The sequence below is a fragment of the Mirounga leonina genome, unplaced genomic scaffold, assembly GCF_011800145.1.
Source record: "Mirounga leonina isolate KUSES-001 unplaced genomic scaffold, KU_Mleo_1.0 Mir_199, whole genome shotgun sequence".
Classification (NCBI taxonomy): domain Eukaryota; kingdom Metazoa; phylum Chordata; class Mammalia; order Carnivora; family Phocidae; genus Mirounga; species Mirounga leonina.
Genome location: NW_023270498.1, coordinates 800,790 through 818,318, shown reverse-complemented (window position 1 = coordinate 818,318; position 17,529 = coordinate 800,790). Strand labels below are relative to the sequence as shown.

The following is a 17,529-nucleotide window of genomic DNA, read 5'->3' as shown; positions in this document are numbered from 1 at the left end:
GAGGGGCCGCTAGGGGGCCCGGGTATCACTGCACGCTCAGAGAGCACTGGACAAAGGCCAGTCCTGGCGCGTCGCCGGCCACGCCCCTTCCCTGTCCCTCCCTGAGGCCCCACCAGGACACCCTGCCCAGCTGGAGCCCACCTGCTCTAGGAGGATGACGGTAGGGCTGGGAGAGGTCAGGAGGGAGGAGGCCGTGTCCAGGCTGACTCCGTGCGCACCCATCCTGCAGCCCAGGGACTTCCCGAGCTCAAGAGAGGCGGGGCGCCTGAGAACACAGGGACTTTCCCCGGAACGAACACATTTCCTGAGAGCGCACAGGCGGCCCCCGAAGCCACCTTCCCTCCTGCAGCCATGCAGAGGCCACATCGATGACCCCAACCCAGGAGACACCAAAGCGAGCCAGGCGAGGAACTGGGGTGACCCAGGTATGTGGGTGTGACCCTGGGCGGGAAGGGAAGGCGTGCCCTTCTGGGCTCACTGGGCAACATATCATGGTAGGCGAGCTGGGGGCAGACAAGGCTCTAGGCAGGAGCCCTGCCCCCGCCCTGTGGGAACCCCTTACGCATTGCTGTCACCCACCTCCAACCTTCCTCTGTTCATAGAAAAGCAAAGCAACAAACAAAACAGCCTGTCCCATAGAAACATGCATCACCAGTCTGGTCCAGGAGGAAGAGCCTCAGGTGCCCACTCGGCGACCACGGCTGGAGCTACTCCCATCCCCATGACACCCTACGCCCACAGCACCTGCGGGGTTCCAACACCCCGTGAGCCGGGGACAGTCTTATCTTCCACAGGGGAGGAAGCACAGCCTCCAGCTCATGCAGCGGAGCCTGGAGCCCACCCTCCCGGATCCGCCGAGCCATCGGGGAGCCCATGTCCTGAGAAGCGCAGTGTCATAAAACGCCTTTCCCTTGAGAGCTAATTCAGACCATGCTTTTCCCATCCCACAGGCAGGACTTCCTAAAGGCAATGGACTTGGAGATGTGACGTTGGCAAAGCCCTGGCCTTTCCCAGACTCAGTTTCCATCTCCCCATCTATGGCTTCTGGGGCAGGGTTGAACCAGCCAGCGTTCACCAAAATGCCCACCCAGCTGTGGAAAAGCAGCAGGTCACCTTCCCGATGGATCCCAGGTGGGCTGATGTTGGACAACCTAGGAGGTCCGCTTGGAGTGAGAAGCCGCAGGATGGGCTGGGGGATGGAGGGCAGCCCACCACGCACGGGCTCTGTCCTGACGGCGTGGTCATAGCCTCCCTGAAGACAGAGGGCCCCCCATCGGAAGCACAGGCGTCCACCCTGTAACCGGCAACAGCCATGAATATTCTGCTCTGAGCTAAATACGAGAAATGCGGATGTTGAAAATAGCCATCCTGGAAGACTCTAAATGAGATGATCAGCCTATTTCTGGAGAGAGTCCTGCCCTGAACGGTGGGTACCAGGAACTAAGGCCCAGTCTGCCTGGGCCGCAGTCTTCCCAGCTCCGAAGCAGAGAGAGAGCCCTGTCTGAGAGCAAGAGATCCAGCACTCTGCCAACAAACACGCATGGAGCAACCGCTTTGCATCATCCACTGGTTCCCGGAAATACAAAAAGTATCTGTGCTTTCTCTTCCTCCCAGGAGCTCATAACCTAGTGTGTCCTGGCTTTGCCCTTGACAGGTGCTGAACCAAGCGCTGACGTGCAGGTTTCTCGGCAACAAGACATGGGCCTGTTAATGCGGTTCCCCAACCTGAAGGCCGGCAAGCCCATCCCGAGGGGAAGGTTCAGCCGGGAAGTAGACGCTGTGCTCTGCAAGGGTGAGAGAAAGCGAGAGGCAAAGTCCAGGGAAGGGTGGGCCGCAGCCCCCTGGCCGGTGTCCAGGAGCAGCTGTCCCCAGGGACAGGCCCACAGGGCGGGCACGTTTGCAGGACCTCTCGCCCCCCACCCCCGAGAAACGGCTCTTTGTGCTCCCACCGCAAGGAGGTTCTGCCCTATTCCTAGCTTGCTGAGACTCCTTATCACGAATCGCTGTTGAATTTTGTTTTCCACCCCTATGTGAATTCTCTGCTTTATTCTGCAAATGTGGTGATTGCCATTCATTTTTTTAAAGATTTTATTTATTTATTTGACAGAGAGAGAGAGACAGCGAGAGAGGGAACACAAGCAGGGGGAGTGGGAGAGGGAGAAGCAGGCTTTCCACTGAGCAGGAAGCCTGATGCGGGGCTGGATTCCAGGACCCTGGGATCATGACCTGAGCCAAAGGCAGACGCCCAACAACTGAGCCACCCAGGTGCCCCTCATTTTTTAATGTAAAACCAACCTTGCCTTCCTGGGGTCAAACCCACCTGGTTATGATGTGTTACCCTTGCTCTATACGCTGGACTCGCTCTGCTGATATTTCCTTAACAACTTTTGCATCTATGTTTATGAGGGATATTGGTCTATAACTTTCGTATAATTCCCTTGCTATGTATCAGTCCTCCGTAAAAGGAGTTAGAAAGCATTCCTTACACCTGTATTTTATTAATTTAAGACTGCTGTTATTTCTCTAAGTATTTGACAGGATTTATCAATGAAGCCATCTGGCTTTAGAGTTTTTCTTTCTAGGAAGGTTTTTTATTAAGAATTCCATTTCGGGGCACCCGGCTGGCTCAGTGGGAAGAGCCTATGGCTCTTGATCTCGGGTTCGTGAGTTCGAGCCCCATGTTGGGCGTAGAGATGACTAAATAAATAAATAAACTTAAAAAAAAAAAAAGAATCCCATTTCTTGAACAGCTATGGGCTATTCAGATTGCGCCTGTTTTCATAAACTATTTTTTTCAAGGAATTTGTTCTTGGACCTAACTTGTCAAACTTATTGGCATCAGTTTGCTTGTACTATTTCCTTATTATCCTTCCAATGTCTGCAGGATCTGTTATGATGGCCCCTCTCCCCTTGATACCAATAATTTTTAGATTCCTTCTTTCCTTTTTTCTCAGTCTTGTTAGGATTTTGCCAATGTTAATCTCTTTGGAGAGTCAACTTTCGGTTTTTCCAATTCCTCTATTGGTCAACTGCCTTCCATTGCTGATTCCTATTCTTGTCTTTAGAATTTCCTGCCTTCGACTTATTTGGAGTTTAATTTGCCTTTTTTTTCCCTAGCTTCTTCAGATGAAATCATATCATTAATTTAGAATTGTGCTTCTTTTCTTTCCTTTTATTTTTTAAGATTTTATTCATTTATTTGAGAGAGAGAGTGAGTGAGAGAGAGAGAACATGAGCCAGGGGGAGGGGCAGAGGGAGAAGCAGACCTCCAGCCGAGCAGGGAGCCTGATGCGGGGCTCAATCCCAGGACTCTGGGATCATAACCTGAGCCGAAGGCAGATGCTTCACCGACTGAGCCACCCAGGCGCCCAGAATCATGCTTTTCTGACATAAGCACTCAAGGCTATGCATTTCCACTCAACACCGCTTTGGCACATCTCACAAACTGATATGTTTAGATTTCCTAAGAATTGCCCTGGAATTTTTTTTTCTCTGACCCATGGATTCTTTAAAAGAGTTTTGCTTAATTTCCAGATATCTTGGGGATTTTCTAGGTAGCTGACTGGTTTCTAATTTAATTTCATTGCAGGAAGAAAATACACCATGTATGACTGTGAATTTTTTAATTTTACTGAGGCTCGTTTTCACACTCAGGTAGGTGGTCTGTCTTCATGAGGAAGCCATATGCCCTTCCAAGTGTCTGTCAGTTAGGTCACATTGACCGATGGTGCTGTTCAAACCTTCTATAGTTTTACTGATTTGTCAGCCTGAGTGGTTTGTCCAAGAAAGAAAGAAGGATGTTAGTTAATTAAGTATCTCCAACCGCAGGGCCCCAAACACTCCTCTCCAAATAATCCGAAGTAGCTATGAAATTTCTATGCAAAACCACAGCCTTGGTGTTACTTGGGAAGAAAGCAGGCCAAGACTGCAAAATATTAACTATACTGGAATTAAAATAAAAATAAATTTAAAAATAAAAAATAAATAAGAAGGACTGAAAAACGTCTGTCAGAAAGAAGAGGAAAGGCAGCAAGCCTCAGCTCCAGGCCCTGCCCACAGCCCCCAGCCAGACTGCGACCCGGGAGGCGTGGCCATGGGGACCCCTGAAAGCCCATCCTCGAGGGCCAGCAGCGCATCAGGGAAAGCAGGATTGGGAGGAACTGTTCTCCCAAAAGCCTAATGGGAAGGAAGAAGGTCCACTGGGATTTGGGTGAGGAAAGGAGTGGTGTGGGCGTAGGTGGCCCACAGAGGGTCCAGAGCACCTGCTCCCAAAGCAAACCTTCCCCCGAAGGACCACAGACCCCAGACTGACAGGAAGGCTGAGGTCTCACTGCAAACCTCATGCAGAAAATAGACAAGAGGGTTGAAACCCGCAGACAACGCTCCAGAGCATCAGGAAAGGAACAGAGAGAAGTCCACTCCTCCTCCGGAACGCAAGAAGGAAACCACGCGTCTACACCCCAAACAGAACCAACTACAGCCCAACAAGCGTCTGAGGACGTGAAAACCCACCTAAACCCACCTTGAATCAGAAATCCACATCTCCAGGACGGAAATGGATGAAAACAGGGAGAAGAGGGGAAAGTGTTGATCGAAGTCAGAAAAGAAAAGGAAGAACGAGACAGAATTATTCCGGAACTGAAGAAAAGAGCGCGAGAGGCCCAAGGGAGAAGAGACTCACAGCAAATTTAATACAAAGACATTTGGCCAAAGAAAGTCGGCGAGGGACACCTGGGTGGCTCATTGGGTTGGGCGGCTGCCTTCTGCTAGCGTCCTGACCCTGGGGTCCTGGGATGGAGTCCTGCATCGGGCTCCTTGCTCGGCGGGGAGCCCGCTTCTCCCTCTCCCTCTACCTGCTGCTCCCCCTGCTTGTGCTCTCTGTCTCTCTCTCTGACAGATAAATGAATAAAATCTTTAAAAAAAAAAAGAAAGAAAGAAAGTGAGCGAAACAAGGCCTAAGATGGAAAGGAGAGGCAAAGAACACACACAGCATTCCTCAGGGGAAAAGAGCGCCACAGAACCAACATTCCAAAGCAGAATCCAAGAGAACATTCTAGAAACACGAGACTTGAGTGTGTGCCTCGCAAAGGGCCCACAGGGAGCATGAGAAAAGTAACCCAGAACAACCACTTTCCAGGCATACATTAGTAAAATTCTGAGTTATCAAAGAGGAAGACAACCTTCAAGGCCTCCAGCATAAAGAAAAATAAGTTAAAAAGGCAAAGAATTAGATTAAACCCAGCTAGTCCCTCTTTCTCCTGAGTTGGAAGCAAAACCTTAAAATCCCTGACCCACAAAAGAGCGTGCTTCCCCGGCATTAGCACCACTCGCCTTCCCAACTGGACGCAAGATTAGGAGTTGACCTTCCCATGTCCTAGAGACCCCCGGTCGTACCCACGTGTGGGATGGATGGAGGTTAAGAGTGAAATGGGAGAATGGTGTCTGTCAAAGAGAAATACAGAAACCCTTTACCCCTTTAGCCAATCTTCACAGGCAGATCAGCTTCAGGAAAGAGTTTGTGCGGAGGTTAAGGGTCTGGAAATTGGCTCTTCAGCCTCTATGTACACACGTCCGATGGAAGGTCTTTGCGAGTCTCCACGTTACGCATGCCCCAGGCCGACATGACGGCAAACAAGAGCCCTTTCTCAGGGGGTCCTAAAAAGAAGCTAACGTCTTCCCATCAAGCCCCAATCAGCCCAGAGGATGCTGGTCACCTGCAGGCTCGCCGGCGGCTGAGCTCACATGGGTATTGGGGTGCAGGTTCACCGGTGGCTGAGACACCGTGGGTTTCAGGGTACCAAGGCACAGACCTCCTCCATAAAGATTATCTCTGGGCCACAAGTGGACAAATTTAGAGCCAGAGTTGGTGCATGGTTGCTGGTGAACGGGGGTGCCGTCCCTCGCAGCTGGCCAAGCTTGGGGCGGGGTGGTGCCCCCTCTGCGAGGGCACTGGTCCCCCCTTTACACAGAGACTCCCACAGACAGATTGGTGCCCAGGAGCCTACCCAGTGCGCCGGTAGGATGAGGACAGGAGAGCTGTCATAACTAAGATAGCATGAGTCACAGAGTGGGGGAGGTGACTGCCCAGGGTTGGGGGGCAGGCCAGAGACCACTGTCCCCCTGAGACTCCCGGTTAACTGTCTAGAACCAGGTTAGAGTGAGCAGACAAGCCTACGCTCCCAGGAGCCTCGGCAAGCGCAGGTCACCCCGCGGTTAGAGACGGCCAAGCTCTGTACCGCCCTCGCCCGCATCCAGCCACCTGGGGAGGCAGAGGTCCCGGTGCCTGAGACCCCGCCGAGGGGAGGGGGAGCCTTTCTCCACGAAGAGACATTGATGCCTCTCTTGTGCCCAAGTCAATCCAGGGGTTGTCTAAGCATTTGGAATCACAGAAACCAGGGTTGAAGCTCGTCTCCACCACTAACGGGCTGTGTGGCCTCAGGAACGCTACCTAACCACACTGGGCTCTGAGTTTCCTTATCTGTAAAATAGCAATAAAAACAGAATCTACCCCGAGGGTCACGGGTGGACCACAGGATGCCGGGCACTTGGGCACCATTCCCGGAATGCAGGAAACAAGCGGGAAGGATATGCTATTATTGTTCCAGGAAGCCCAGGTCCCACGTTTCTCCTCTGGCAGCTTTGTCGTTGGAAACCTTTTAATTTCCGGCTAAAGGAGCTGCCAAGATCCCTGCCCTCCTCTGCACCCTCCCTACATCCCTCTCCCTCCCTTCCTGACTGCTCCTGTCCCCTGGCTCACCCCATTTTCTCCCGGGAGCCCTCTCTTGGGGACAGAAAGCCATCCCCCTAGCCCCCCATCCTGGTGTCCCCCAATCACGTCCTGTGAATTGAAAAACTCACTATCAGAAAACAGGCAAGGAGAAGAGGAAAAGGAGGAGCTGGGAGCCCAGAATCTCCTAGGTCCTTCCACCTTCGTGCCTGAGCCCCATCCTGAGTCTGTTCTGCCCCTGAGTGACAAGGACCCGGGCTCTTATTCTGTCCCAGGAGCTCGGCTCTCAGGAAGAAGGTGTCTCTGCCCCATTGGTCTGCAATTATACCCGCTGTGTTAGTTATTTACCCTTTCAAAAAAATGTTATTGAGCACTTTTCCTTCCTGAAGCTTCTGCATTAATCTTCACCTGTCACACATGTGGTTCCTTCCATGTCCCATGAAGTTACGGGCCATGGAGAGGGAGGGGCCAGCCGGTGACAGGGTCTCAGAACCACTGACCAGACCCCGCTGCTCTTGTACAGAATTGCTGTGGTTCTTCCCTAGGGCACATCTGTCCCATCGTGTCGCTGAAGGACAACCAGAGAGGTGGCAGCTTGTCCCAAGGAACCCTGCAAGTTAAGGGTGAGGTGGGGTCTGCTCCGCCCTAAGCCAGAGTCTGCAGAGGGGCTCCCAAAACAAAACACCACAAACCAGGCGGCTCGAGCAACATGAATTTCTTCCTCACGGTCCCGGAGGCTAAAGCCCGAGATCCAGGCATGGCAGGGCTGGTTCCTTCCAGGACCCCTCCCCTGGGTGAGAAGACGGTCATCCTGTCCCCAGATCCTCCTGTGGTCTTCCCTCTCTGTGCTTGATTCTGGGGGAGCGATGGGAAGCCATGGGGAGAAGCACACAGGTTCCAAGGAACTGGAAACCTAATTTCTTGACCTGGTGTAGGTAGCTTTGTGTTTGGAACACGCATTTATGTGCTCTGTCACTTCACATCACATAATAAGCCCTAAGGGCCTTTTTCGGATGCTCTGGTGCAGACAGGGCTCACAGGAGAGCTGCGTTGCTGTGTGCATTCTGGGGCCCCCTGGAGGTGCTCCATGCTCCCTGTGCCTCCCTCCCCGGGGCCCTGAGCCTTCCTGCCATCCCCAGCAGAGAGCCCACTGACCTCTCTGACCTCAGGCTTCCCACCCCAGTCCACAAAGATGCAGCTCAGACTCCTGCTCCAAGATGGTACCCGGGATGCTGACAAGCCTCAGTACCTGAGAAAGGCTCCTGCCCCCCAACATGGAGCTCTCCAGCTGGCACCTGCAGGTGGGCCGGGGCTGCGGTGCAGGGAGGGGGGTGGTCCCTAGGAGCCACAGAGATGACTCAGGAACTCAGACCCTGAGCAGCTTTGTAAACCTCCCCAACCCCCGCACTGGGGGAGGGATGCCTAACGCTCACGGGTCCACCTGGCTTCCTGCTCACTGTCACTGGGGACACCTGTCCAGGCCAGCTGGTCAACCCACACAAGACATCTGGATGTGACAAAGGGCAGAGAAGAACGGCATTTGGCTGCATTGGCCACGGGCCCTCCCAGAAGGCCCAGCTCTTCTGGACAGTAGGGTCTTGTATTGGAGACATTTTATAAATGTGTCATTTTAAAGCCATGTCATTTGCTACCTTCGCAGTCAGGTCTTCCCCGAATGATGGGAACTTGCCAATAAATGTTCTGGTTTTTTCCCAGAAATCTTTTTATAGCTTTGACACCAAAACAAAGCCCATCCCTGTAGTCCTGGCCCAGGCATTCTGGAACGGGGTGTGCCCAGGTAGAAGGCAGAGAGGGCAGGTGCCCAGCCTTTCGTCCACAATAGCTGTGCAGGCCTGGCCTGGTGTCCTCAGGGCTTCACCAATGACGCAGCCCCGGGCAGGTCCCTATTCAACAGGTGAAACAAGCCCATGGCCCCCAGGATAATCCTGACTGTCATCTTCCGGCCGGCCATCCAGGGCGGGGATCTCAGGCCATGCACCCCACAAGCCTCATGCACTCACCATCACAGAATCTGCAGCACGCACACATAGCCTTTCCCCTGTTCTGTTGGGTCAGAGGTGTTCATACCCCACTGAAACAGTTTAAAGAGGTCCATGCATTAAATCACCAGCTCTGCCCTCCCCCATCTCCTCCCTCTTCCTTTGACTTCTTGCAACCAATTATTCTGGTATTTTCCCAGCTTTACTGATACAATTGACATGTAACAATGTGCAAGTTAAAGGTATACAATGTAACAATTTTGATATGTGGCATACTTTATGTATGTATATATGTATCAAGTATACTTTCTATGTCCACTTTATGATGTATGTATACTATACCTTGTGAAGTGACCCATCACCTCACATAGTTACAATTTTTTATGGTGTAAAATTTTAAATCTACTCTCTTAGCAACTTTCAAATATTTAATACAGAATTATTAACTATGCTCACCGTGCTGTACATTAGAGCCCCAGAACTTATTCATCTCATAACTGGAAACTCCTTCCCTTTGACCAACATCTCCCCACTTCCCTCCCCCGAAGCCCCTGGGGACCACCAATCTACTCTCTCTCTGAATTCAGGTTCTCTTAGATTCCACAGATAAGTGAGATCATATGGTATATGTGTTTGTCTGTCTGACTTATTTCACTGAGCACGATGCCCTCAAGCTCCAGCCACATTCTTGCACATGGCAGGATGTCCTTTCTATAGTTGGATCTCCTCCATCTCTCTAAATACCATGTTTTTTCAGTATGCGTGGACTTCTCACCATAAAGGAGGAATATTTGGCTCGTTTTGGCCTCCATGGCCTCAACACTCATGTCCCCACCAGATCTCATCCTCCTCTGGGCCCCATCATATTCAGCTGAGACTGGAGGCCAGGATCCCATGCTGAGAGCAGTGTGGAACCAAGTACAAACTGGGGTGGAGCCCCCTTCCTGCCCCCATGCCCCCCCCCCACATACACATACTCAGCACTGTTCACTGATGGCCTCCACCTCCTCTGAAAGCAAGCACCTTCCTAGAGCCACAGATCCCAAGGCTCTAGTCAGGCACATCTAGACAAGGATGCCCAGGGGGATCCCTCTGCTTGCAGGGGTCTCCTGGGCCCTGGCCCATGGGTCCACTGTCTCATGTGCTCCCTGATGCCCATAGCTAGACTTGGGTGCTTTGGTGCCTGTGTCCCTATCTGACTGATGACAGAGTGGAGCTTTGCCAGGAAGCATGCTGGTGGGCTTGGGGGCTTCTGCCAAGCAGCCTAGAAATCCATCCAAAAAGTCCCCGTCAGCCAGTCACTAATCTTCCCCGAACACGGGGCCGGCTGTGCCCTCCCCAGCCCACTTCTCATGTCTCTGCCTGACAAACTCCTCACCAGGCCTCAAGACCAGATCAGCACCCATCCTATGAAGCTCCCCTCCTTGAGGACTCATCTCTGTTTTCAGCACCCGTCCAGCCCCATTTGGCTTGAGCCCTCTCAGAGTCTCCCACCCCATGGGTGGATTCAGTCTGGTGATTGTGTCCTTGGATGCGTACAAGTTTCAAATGTTGATGCGGTCCAGTTTGTCTCTGATTTTTTCCTTTTGCTGCCTGTACTTCTGGTGTCTTATGCAAGGAGTCATCTCACACCACACGTCATGAAGCTTTTTCTGCATCTTTTCTTCTAAGAGCTCCACCTTTAGCTCTTACCTTTAGGACTTTGATCCACTTTGAACTAATTTGTGTATATGGTGTGAGGTAGGGGCCAACTTCATTCTTTTGCCTGTGGATGCTCGGTTTTCCCAGCACTGTCATGGAAATCATGCTGTTTTACAGATCCACATGCCTAAAACGGCTTGAGAGCAAAGTGGCAAGAGAAATAAGGAAAAGATACCAGTGATCCTCACCCTTCTCAGCAAAAAGGGCCCCTTCCCCTCTTCCTCTGGTCAGAGACACAGCATGGAAGCCAGCTTCCAGGATGGCTCCTAATTACCCTACAACCCACATTCACACCCACCGTGTCATCCCCTACCTTGCCTTGTACCCAGATTGACCTGTATAACCAGCAGAACATGCCAGGATCCATTACTAAAGACTCCACAGTTTGGGGCGCCTGAGTGGCTCAGTCAGTTAAGCGTCTGTCTTCGGCTCAGGTCATGATCCTGGGGTCCTGGGGTCGAGCCCCACATAGGGCTCCCTGCTCGGAGGCGAATCTGCTTCTCCCTCTGCCCTCCGCCCCTCCCCCTGCTCCTGAGCATGCTCTCTCTCATTCGGATAAATAAATAAAATCTTTTTTAAAAAAAAGTCACCGCAGTTTGCATGCTGGGTGTGCTCTCATGCTCTCTTGCTCTTGCATCACTAGCTCCAGAGGAAGTCGGCTGCTCTGAAGAGGTGCTTGTGGTGAGGAGCCAGAGTCTCCTGATGAGTGTCCCATGAACGGCTCCCCAGTTGAGGCTTCAGATGATGCAGGACCACCCAGCTGAGCCACTCCCAGGTCCCTGACTCAGAAACCCTACAAGATAACCGGCATTTGCTTCACTCTGCTCAGCTGCTACCCAGCAATGGGTGACTAATGCAGATCTGCCTTCTTCAGGGTTGAGACCTGCCCAGCAGCTCAGCTCTGCGAATGAGGCTGGGCCCAGGGCAGGGCTGGAAGCAAAAGAAGAGAAAGAAAGACTAGGGATGCCCCCCCTCCCGTGTGGGGGGGCCCCTACAACTGATGCTCTGTCTCCAAAGGAGGAGTCTCTCCTGGAGGGCAACAATCCATCTGGCAGAGTCCCTAGGATCAGCTCAGCTTCCATCCACAGCCAGAGGCAGAGGAGAAAGAAGGAACCACAGACTTCCTCTGTTGGCCCAAATTCACTCCTCAGAGCCCTCGGGGCACTACTTTGTGGATCCGTGCAGGGTCTGTTGCTGTCCTCAGCGAAAGACATCAGCCTGGTGGGCTCACTCAGCGTCTGTCCTAACCAGTCCAAATTCCACAGCATGTACCCAGTCCACTGTCCCGTCATTCCTAGTTGAAGGATGCAGCAGAGCCGATTGTTCCCAATCTGTCGCTGCCGAAAAAAGCTACAGGACATCCTCCCCATGTCTCTTATGTTTGAGTATACAAGTATTTGTCCAGGACTGCCGCTCAGGGGGAAGGAATGCCCCCTCTTTCCACGGAGACCACCAAGTCGCCCACCAAAAATGATACATTTGTTTATTGTCAAACCAGGACCCTATCAACACAGCCTACCAACATTTGATGTTACCCATCTTTGTCATTTTCACAATAAATATTAATATCTCATTGTTTCAATTCAATTTCTCTGAGACTTAGCTCCCTCTCATATCTTTATGGGCTGTTTATATACCTGTTTGTAGTTCCTTTACTATCAATTGCCAATTAAAAATCAGGTTGTCTTTTTTCAATTGATTTGTAGATGCTCTTTATATATGTATATATACTAGATCTTAGTAGTTGTGCTATTTGGTTTATTCCTGGATATTTTATAGTTTGTGGCTGTTGTGTGTAGGGTTCCTTACATTCATTTATTTTTGAAATTGCTGTTTTATAAGTAGATTATTGATTTTGTATGCAGATTCTGTTTCATGCCACCATGAAATCTCACTGGTTTTGATTACTTTTATTGATTTTCATGGATTTTCTAGATAGACTATCATATATCTGCAAGAAATGACAATTTTGACCTTTCCTTTTCAATCAATGTCCCTTTTATTTCATAGTCTTACTACACCGACGAGGGTCCCCTCCATAAGACTGAGTACCAGCCTCGAATGTGAGCATCTCTGTTTCCTTCCTGATGTTGAAGGGATGCGTCTGATGTTTCGCAGCTAGGACAGACAAGCAGCAGGTACCTGGGGGCCGCCTGTCTGTGCTCACCCTGAGCCCCCCTCCTGCTCTGCTTAGGTGGCACAGGGTGGGCTGCTCGTTCCCTCCCCTCTGTCCCGTGCTTCTCCTCTGCAAGCTGAGAAGTGATAGGCTTTATTCCCAGGCTCTCCTGCAGCTAGAGGGGGTCCTGTGAGGCAAGCCTGGCCAAGAGTCACAGGGAGAAGCCCTAGAAGAGCTCGATTTCCTGGATAAAAGGTAGAATCTCAAGAAGAAAATGCCTTTGCCTTTCACTTACCCCCTGCTTCACTCCCGGATGCAAGAGGGCTGCTTTGAGCTGTGGCAGCTGGCAAGCTCCAGGAAGGAGGGACCGAGGCCAGTGCCTTCACGACATCCCTGGATCGCAGCCCCAGCCATGGGCCGGTCAGTCGGGTGCCCCGAGGAGGACACACAGGAGAGGCTCAGAAAACAAAGGCTATTGTACCTTTAGGGCCCAAAGACAGGGGGCACAACAAGCCACACAGGGAGGCACAGCGTGGTCACATGGCAGAAGCAGGAAGAAGGGAGAGCCCCAGCCAGAGTCTCTACTGGGGTTTCCACGGGAAAGGCAGGGCAGGACAGGGTGAACAGCTTAAAATTGGCTACTTTGAATAATTCTAGCAGGTTCTAAACCACAGGGGTGTCCCTTCACTGCCTGGTACCTTGCCTGGGAAGATGAAGGCAGAGGTCCTACCTCCTTGGTCCAAGTAGAGAGTCTGGCTCTGGATTGGCCAGTTTGCATATCAAAAGCATGCTTCCACTGGGCCCTTCCATCTCCAAGAACCAGCTAATCCAGAAGGGTCAGTCTCTCCCCAGCCAGAAAGAGTTTTTTAAAATGTTGAAACATCTGGCGCCTGGGTGGTTCAGCCAGTTAAGCATCTGCCTTCAGCTCAAGTCATGATCCTCGCGTCCTGGGATCGAGTCCCGCATCGGGCTCCCTGCTCAGCGGGGAGTCTGCTTCTCCCTCTCCCTCTGTGTGCTCGCCCTCTCTCTCTCTCTCTCTCTCTCGCTACTAAAGAAATAAAATCTTTTTTAAAATGTCGAAAGATCATAATACGCAGAAAATAAAAAATATATACAATACGACCACAACCTTGTTTAAGCCACTTGTTGGTCATGCTCAGGCTGTTTGTTACCTTCGGCAGGACACGTCCTAGCGGGTCAAGGTGACCTGGGCCGTGTACCATTACTTAGGGAACTTCCTGTCTTTGTCTATGATCTGGGACAGTTTATACATCACATAGGAACAGATGATGGAAACACGCACGCAGGGCCCGTTGTCCTAACTTGTAAATTAATATCTGAGTAGCTTCTTCTGGGGTGATTATTCTATTTGGGGTTCCTACCTCACCTGTTGTCTTCAGAACAAATGTGCCATTTTATTGATCAAATCTTCTCTAACTTTTCTATTTCATCAGCTCTATTCCCATCATTATCTATTTCTTCCTTCTATACGTGTTTTCTTTGCTGTTTGTTACTAGCGTATTGAGTTGAACGCTTAGTAGATTTTGTTTCAATCTTTCATATTTTCTGGAAAGTGCATCTAAGGCTATACACCGCTGTGGCCGTGCAGGGATTTGGGGCCCATCAACACCCCCAGCACTAGCCCCCCAGGCTGGGCAGTCGGCCGGCGGCGGGAGGGATGCCCGTCCCTGCTGCGGTCGGTCACGCTGGGTGCCAGACGCCTTGCACAGCCCCCCACTGCCGAGCATAAATGCATCTCGCATATGCTGGTGTGCCGACAGTGCTTTTATCCTTATTGACTTTAAAGCGATTGTGATTTCCATTTTTCTTGCCTCTTGAATCCAAAATTATACAGAAAGGTTTTTTTGCAATTTCCAAGTGAAGATTCTTTCTTTTGCCTCTCAAGTCCTTTCAACCCAGGAATGTGGCCAGAATCATTTCAACTTTTTTTTTAAAGATTTTATTTATTTATTTGACAGAGAGAGAGCACAAGTAGGCAGAGCAGCAGGCAGAGGGAGAGGGAGAAGCAGGCTTCCCCGCGGAGCAGGGAGCCCGATGCGGGGCTCGATCCAGGACCCTGGGATCATGACCTGAGCCGAGGGCAGCTGCTTAGCCAACTGAGCCACCCAGGCACCCCTCATATCAACTTTTATCAGTTCCCCATGGGTGTTTGAAAAGAATGAATATTTCCATTTGGGAAGGACAGACAGGTAGATGATCGATAGATGGTCAACAGTAGATATATATTATATCAGGCTGGTTCGTTGTTATACATCCCCACTTTTGATATGTGTGTTTACTTGATCTCCTGATTTCTGAAAGCCTTTGTGGGTGGATGAGGCTCCTGGACCCCAGGGGGCTGACCCCAACCCACCTGCCCCAGATGCCCCCCATGTGCCCTCCCCCCACTCACTGCCGGGCTGGCCACACACGCCCGATACAGAGCTCTCTGCAGCCACCTCGCATCTCCCAGACTCACAGACAGGGAGCCCTCCGAGGGCAAAGGGTGTCTGCATGGACCCCAGCCCTCACAGCGCCCACCACCTAGTTAATTAGGGCTGGATAACCAAGAAAGCATGTGTGCTTCCCAAATACCTTCTTGATCATCACTAATATCTATTTGGTGTTGATCCCCTGATTGAGAGCTCAGTCCTCCAAAGGTGTGATTAATACCGTGTTCCTACAGGAGAGCAAATCCATGAGACGAAGAGACACCCATGAATGCTGTGTATTGGGAGCACAGCCACCGAGAGCACCTGCAAAAGCAATGATGTCATTGTTTTATCTCTCCCTGACTGTCCCCCAGCATGAATTGGCGCCACTGAGGGACAGGGTCCCTTTCACATCTGCTGAGGTCAGAATGTTCGTGTCCTCCCCAAACTCGCGTGTGGAATTCCTACTGCCTGATGGGACGGCATTCATGGGTGGAGCCCTCATGAATGGGATCAGCACCCTCATAAAAGAGCTCCCTACCCCTTCCTCCGGAGAAGGGACAGAGCAAGGACATCTGGGAGCCAGAAGTGGGCCCTCAGCAGACACCTCACAAATCTGCCAGCCAGGATCTTGGACTTTCCAGCCCTTGGAACTGTGAGAAGTCAATTTCTGTTGTTTACAAGCCACCCAGTCTGTGGTATGTTGCTGTAGCCGCCCAAACGGACTAAAACAATATCCTTCTAAACAACCAAAATGCTTAGAAACAAAACATATGGAGCATAGAAGCGGGAGCCAAAGGAAACAGCTTCTGCGGCCCTGGTCTACCTTCACCTGCGGTTACATCCGTTCACCATGTAGGGATGAGTGACCCGAGGCAGCCCCGGGGAGGGAAGGGTCAAGGGGCAGATGGCTGAGCCAGGCTGAGTGTGGGAATGGACGCAGAGCCCAGGCCAGCACAGTCCCCGACTGCACGAAGCTTCACATGGATATAAGTTTACAAATGCAACAGGCCTGGGAGACCCCGAGGAACATCCTGGGCTGCCCGGGTTGGCTCCGCCCAGGACCACCTCGTCCCTGCGCCTCGGTCCTGTCAACCCACAGCAGGCATGCCATGTTCTCTCCTGCGGTCACCCTCCGTGAACATGGGACAGTGAGGATCCCCCAGCTGCGCTGTGACCTGTCACCCCCACAAAGCTGAGCAGAGGACACTCATACCCCACCTCCAGCCAGAGATGATTTTCAGAGCGATGGCAGACGGATGACGGCTCCCCACGGGAGGGCCCCAGCCATGGAGACTCAGCCCCGAAGTGGCGGGGGAGCAGGTAGGCTCTGGCTGGCCAGGTGACGATCGGTGGAGATCCTTGGGAGTGACCACCGCATCCTGGGACAGGGTTCCAGAGAACCTGCAGTTGCTGGTTCCATTCTGCTCAGACCCCTTGCAGGGGAAAGTCATGGAGAGCTGGGGTGGCGAGCGGAACAGGGCCTCTGAAGGGCACGGGACCTGCCTGCTTGCTCTCTCTGGCCTCCCCCAGAGCCCAGCCCCACCGCTGGCTCCAGCAAGGGCGTGCTGGAAACAGCCCACATCCAAAGACGGCCCTGGAACTGGAGCAGGGCCAGCAGCCAGCAAGAGGCCTCCATCCGATGCTCCATCGGATGCCTCCAGGACCAGCACCAGCCCCCTCCGGGGAAAACCCAGCAGGCGGTCCTGAAACGCGCACAGAACAGGCCCCCAGCACCTGCCTGGCGGCCCTCCACCCGCCCACATCCGCCTGGCTTGAAGTCCTCGCAACTCTGACATTTTGGGGTTCTGGGGCGTCCCTCAGTCACTCCCTATCTGGAAAACGGGCGTGAGGACTTGTCAGCCCCAAGAGACAGGCCTCTCTCCGTATACCCTGAAATAAAACAGGAAAGCCAGAAGCGGATGACTCTTTACTCAGAGAAAGCACACACAGTACAGAGCTCAGCCAGCACGCAGCTCACGGGACCCCAGCCCAGAGGGGCCTGACTCACTGGGGCCTGGGAAGGAGGCCTGCGCTGGGGGCACAGACGGGAGGTCTCCGGCGGTGCCTGGCCGCCAGGGGACCCCGGCCTGACTCTCAGTCTGTCGGGGTTTTCCGTCCTCAGGCCGTGCATGGGCTCCCCGCCAGGAGGGCTCACACAACGCAGCAAGAGCCTACAAACACGGCGCGCACACGCTATGCATCCCCAGCCCAGGTGTGAGTGGGCCGGCCAGGCGGGGGAGGCCCAGGGCGGCGCCAGAGGGGGTGGAGCCAACCCGGGGGTGGAGTCAGGGCCAGCGCAGGAGGTGGGGTCAGGGCAGGGGGTGTGGCCAGTACAGAGGGTAGGCCGGGTTGGAAGGTGGGGTCAGGACAGGGGGTGTGGTCAGGGGAGGGGGCGGGGTCGAGGTGGGAGGTGGAGTCAGAGCCAGGCCAGGCGTGGGGTCAGGGCAGGAGGTGGAGTCAGGGCAGGGGGTGGAGTCGGGACGGGGTGGGTCGGGATAGAGGCGGGGTCAGGGCAGGGGGTGGGGTCGGGTTGGGAGGTGGAGTCAGAGC

The 17,529-nt window shown here is 52.7% G+C and overlaps 1 long non-coding RNA gene across 1 annotated transcript; it reads left to right on the top strand.

Annotated features, from left to right (window-relative positions):
- Window positions 1–772: 772 nt before the first annotated feature.
- On the top strand, window positions 773–3,901 carry LOC118024581. The gene is made up of 3 exons (XR_004683138.1): window positions 773–1,426; window positions 1,655–1,792; window positions 3,590–3,901. It is a non-coding gene; the product is annotated as an uncharacterized LOC118024581 (long non-coding RNA).
- Window positions 3,902–17,529: the final 13,628 nt, after the last annotated feature.